Genomic DNA, 5,449 nt, shown 5'->3' with positions numbered 1-5,449 from the left:
GAGAAATTGGAACCTTATACACTGGTGGTGGGAATGAAACATTATGTAGCCACTGTAAAAAACAGACAGTTCCTCAAAATGCTAAACATAGTTACCATATGACCTACGGATTCCACTTTTAGGTACTGTATATACTCAAGAAAACTGGAAACATATGTCTACACAAAGTTTGTACATGAATATTTATGGCAGTGTTATTTATAATACCCCAAAAGTGAAGACATCCTAAATTCCCATCAACCGATGAGTAGATAAACAAAATGTAGTATATCCATTCAGTGTGGTTTTATTTGGGCATAAAAAATTATCAAGTTCTGATAGATGCTGCCACATGCATAAACCTCAAAAACATTATGCTAAGTGAAAGAGGCCAGACATAAAGGTCATATATTATATGTTGCTATTAATATGTAATGTCTAGAAAAGGCAAGTCCATAGACTCAAAAAGTAGATTAGACTGGTTGCCAGGGGTGGGAGGAAGGGGACAATGGAGAGTGACATCTAATAAGTAAAGGATTTCTTTTCAGGATGTTGAAAATGTTCTAAAATTAGATTATGAGATGGCTGCACAACTATGTAAATACACTAAAAACCACTGGACTGTACACTTTTATTAGTGAATTGTATAATATGTTGACTGTATCTCAAGAAGGCTGTTAAAAAAGGAATATAAGAACAATGGATAAGGAATCAAAGGAATATAATAAACACTAATTGAGGTTTAATCCCAGCAAAGCTATCAACAATCTGTGGATCTTGGGAAGTTACGAACTGGGCAACAGTTTCTCAAAATGTGGCTCTCAAATGGATGTTCTCTAGGATCCCTTTGAACTATATACTACACACTGCCACTTGGCTTCTCTCCTACTTCATAGTATACACTAGAGCATAAGAAAGGTACATACTTCTGCTTTGAAAAGATCACACGAGATGAAGAAAAAACTAATACAGAGAATTCTGTTTACATTCAGGCAAATCTTCAGATTTTTCAATGTTAAAGGTTTTTTTTTTTTTTTAGGTGAGGGAAACTTTGGTTGACCTCACAGATTGCAAGGACCTTGTCAGTTTACAATCCCTATTTTTATTTTTTACACTTACAGCACCTGGTCTTCCTAGGTGGTCTTCCATCCAAGTACTAATCAGGCCCGACCCCGCTTAACTTCCAAGATCAGCCGGGATCGGCTTGTTCAAGGTAGCATGGCCGTAGACCAATATTAAAGGTTTTAAAACAATACAAATAACAGCAGAGAAATTTGTAATAGCTCAAGAAAGAAGCTGAGTACTCCCTGATTTCCTATTCGCTAGACTTGGATAAATCAGTTAACCGACCTGAGTTTTGATTTCCTCATCCAAATGCAAGACGGGTGGATTGCATGGGTGCCTGCTGGCTATGAAGTTCTAGACCGGGCACTCCACAAGGCAATGATTTTCATATTTTCATCTCCTTCTCATTAACAAGCAAAACAACATGACACTACATCGAGTTGTTCACAGCTATGAGCTTTATTAGTGGCAAAAAATGAAACAACCATTTAACCAATTAGTACGACCTGATCAAACTATGCTCTGAAGTTCAACATACCAGTTAGGATTAACACACAGTCAAACTGTACATGCAAAATCACGCCACTTGCCACGGATTATTGCAAATTATCACGGCAAAAATTTTCTCAGGCAAAATTCAAATTCTCAGTCACAATTCAACTGCATTTCGTTCAGTCCATTAAAACGAGGCTCCTGAAAGATGTCAGTGCACCAGGTCTAAGGAGGAAGCAATGAGATCAGCTTCCTAAGCGAGCTGCTAATTCAGTCTTATATCTTCACAGTGCGTTTCATGCCTCTTACATATGGGCTTCCTATCAGCGGAAAGACCAAAATCAGCAGTGAACTTTTTTTATTATGATGTGATCATCTGGAACGGAGGGGTAAGGACTCCATTACGAAAGGGTGACCAGCTGGGTGGCTGGAAAGGAAGCATGTGGGAGAGACTGCAGAGAAAGAAACGTGGCTTCGAAGCTTGTCTTCTTTCTCTGTGCCCTCCTGCCTGTCATCATCAGCCCTGCCACCTGCCATGGGGGAAAGGTGAGAAGCAGATGGAGACAACTGGTGGTATCATCTAGATAGGCCAAGAGGGAAGAGAGAGGTGGAAGAGGAAAGCAGGCAGCAGTGAAAAGGGTGGGAAACTCTCGAGGCCATTGAAAAAGACAGGCCCAAGGGACAAACTGATCGACAACGCTTTTGTTTGGTCACTAAAGGGATTGAAGCACAGCTGTCTCTCACATGCCCCAAACTATTTCTGGAAATGAAAACACACACACACACACACACACACACACACACACACAACTTTCAGTCACGATTCCAAGGTCACAGCTGAAAAGGTAATTACTTTAAATGCCATTGAGAATTTAAAATAACAAAAGATAAAACAGGACCTAACATAAAGAGTTTAAAATCTAAAACAGTGAATCCAAGCCCAGGCAGGAAAATAAACCAGTGCGGTAATGGATTTTGAACAAATCTAAGTTTTATGTTATTTGTGTTTAAATCAATAGGATACAGGAAGCAACAACGTATTTCTTCTGATGGGTCTGATCTAAAGTGCATGGGGGGGAAGGGGGAAGATATACCATTGGGAGACTACTATTTAAAATGGCCTTTCTCTCAAACACTCTTTTCAGCTCTCAGGATCTGAACATTTTCTCAAATAAAACTGTTATTAAACGAAAAGGTCAGTGTTTGTGGATGGGCTACTTTAAGAGAAGCCCAGGAAAGGCCAACTTCGCCTATTAGCACAGCGAGTTTCCAAGCAGATCTTTAGGGACCGGCCAAGTTTGTGAAATGAGAAAAAGTAAAAATGAGAAATGTTCAAGCCATATAAATCAGATTTGCCAAGGAAATCTGCAAAACTACCGCCAGCTCAGGAGGTGTGCTTCCATGGCTTTTACGTATATAAACACTTTCCTTTTTAAAGGTATTACAACCAAGTATGTTTTCTTCACATATATATACGTTACTTTTTAAAATCTCTGAAACCATTTTCATTCCTTTCTCAATGGCAAATGTATCTTAATGAACACAAACACTGGCATTTTGTCAATTAGATGTAGATAATACGACACTAACCATAAAACATGCCATTTTCTGTGTTTTAATTGATGCCATTTTCTGTGTTTTAATTGTTGTGCCTTTGAGTTAAATTGCATTTTTGTCTTTTGGTTGAGATATGAAATGTACTGTCCCAATATAAAACAATAATTATTTGACCTTTGCACTGTCCAAAAAAAAAAGTCAGGCACCGCAAGTGCGTGGTTACAAGTCTGCCCTAAACCCTTCATTTGAAACTATTATTTAAAATAATATTTGTATGGTTGAAAGCAGCTCATGATTCTCAACCAAATTTTATATGTTTTTAATAAAGAACATTCTAAACAAATGTTTTGGTTAGTTCAAAATTTCTTCTTTACTGAGTGCCTCGTAATCATTTACCCCTCTTAGCCACACAAAATTTCTAAGAATTTAAATCCTTAAGAAATTCCAAGAATCCATATTTCTAATTTAGGTTCAGGATCAAAAATTGATTGAGTATTTTTAGCAGCTGTGAAAATCATGGCCTTAATCCTCAGAGAAAGTTTAGCATCAATTCATTACGCTTCACCTATCTTCTCTATGTTATATGAATTCTGTCCAAATTCTATGTTTTCAGAAACTAGTTAAACCAGGGGTAGAGAGGGAAGGGGGTTGGAGAGGCACTGTAACATATTTAAGAAAGTTCCTTGAATGGGGAACAGAAATGATTCCAAAAGATGAAATGACTTTATGAATGCCCCATCATCTATGGCAAAACAAAAAATTGAAAATGCAGCCATGATTTGAAACTTGCATAGATTACCTGGATCTCAAAGGACAAACCAATTTCCTTTATAACTTCTTCCACCGACGACTTTCCCTTTCCTTCATTTTCACTGCAATTCCCTCCCCTATTACAGTATTTCTTGAACAATCTCCATAAGTTACTTAATAAAAATTGTGGCTTGCCTCTTAGAAAAATGTCAGGTCCTTTGGGATTTTTCCTTTACTCCGTTTCGCTTTCTGGTTTTACCATTTGATGATATATATCATGTCCAATTTTATAAAACCTATATTTACATGCTAGTTTAAAAATGCTGAAGAGACAAATGAAGATCTACTCTAAGAAAACAAATGTATGTAATTGCATAACTCAAGTGGCAGATTTTAGATAAAGACTGACTCCGCCATCACCGAGATAGCTGAGCGATAGCCAAATAAAATTTTCAGCACTATAGAAATATCCACTAATGTTTTAATTTCAATAAATTCATTAACACATACAGAGCACTGATTGTTTAAAAAAATAATAATGGAAGCACCCATGCTACCGATGAATGCAACACACAGTATACTAGAAGTAAATGACTACACAGTCTACGCTGCAGGATAACTCTTGTCCTGCTCCTTATCATATAAAAGGTATAGCATTTGATTAGGAAGAGTCCAAAGATATCTAGGGTAAATCTCGGGGGTTAGAAAGAAACATGTAACAGTTTGGCATTATCCATCTAGTTGGCAGACACACACACACACACACACACACACACACACACAGAGTATAAGTATAATGTTTAGCTGACAATTAAATTCAGTTACCAAAGGATAATATATATTAAGAATGCATTCAAAAAATGCCATCTGTGTAGATACAGGATAACTGAAGCTACTAATACATTAAAGTTAATGATGATGTCAGAATGAAAAGCCTTTACTGTACATTCATAACCACAAATATTGAATCAGAAGGCACAGTGTTACAAAGAGACTGGCAACCTAAATATTAACAGCATCAAGTTAACAGTTTATTTTGTACTATTACCGCTCCAACAGGATTTATAAACCTTCGTAAATTTCTAATTTGAATGGCATACTATGCAAATCGTGTCCATTTTATTGTTTGCTTCACAATAAGCACTCATGGAAACCAGATCATGCTCCATTCTATGTGAAAACAAACATCAATACTGGGCTGCAGAAGCTTTATAGCAACAGACAAGCTCATCATTCATACTCTACAGTTTCCACATTTTTAAGTAGACGATTCTTTAAACCAGCATTGAGAATCAGATACATCTAGCATTTCATGTCTTAATATCCTGAATAAATAGTTGCAAGACCTCACAAAGCCTCTGGGAAAATAAGATCTATAATTTAAATTAAAAAATAATAATTACCTCTGGATATTGCTTTTTGATGCATAGCTTAATTTTTTTGTTTGTTTCACAAATGGATGTATTTTGTTCACTGGGGATAAAGCTATAAATTAAACAGCATTAAATCTACAAACCCAAACCCAATAGTACCGAGTGTGGCTGTGTTAAAAGGTTTCTTCAGAAAGACTCACGAAATGCAAAGAGGACCAAGCTGGAAATAAAGA

The 5,449-nt window shown here is 36.7% G+C and overlaps 1 protein-coding gene and 1 pseudogene across 3 annotated transcripts in view; both read right to left on the bottom strand.

The window, feature by feature from the left end:
- CHCHD3 (coiled-coil-helix-coiled-coil-helix domain containing 3) overlaps positions 1-5,449 on the bottom strand; it is a 276,934-nt gene that overhangs the window by 216,210 nt on the left and 55,275 nt on the right. The window lies entirely within an intron of this gene.
- On the bottom strand, positions 1,092-1,209 carry LOC111739282 (annotated as a pseudogene).

The sequence above is a fragment of the Pteropus vampyrus genome, unplaced genomic scaffold, assembly GCF_000151845.1.
Source record: "Pteropus vampyrus isolate Shadow unplaced genomic scaffold, Pvam_2.0 Scaffold48, whole genome shotgun sequence".
NCBI lineage: Eukaryota > Metazoa > Chordata > Mammalia > Chiroptera > Pteropodidae > Pteropus > Pteropus vampyrus.
The sequence above is the reverse complement of the archived record's forward strand: the minus strand, read 5'-3'. Positions and strand labels throughout refer to the sequence as shown.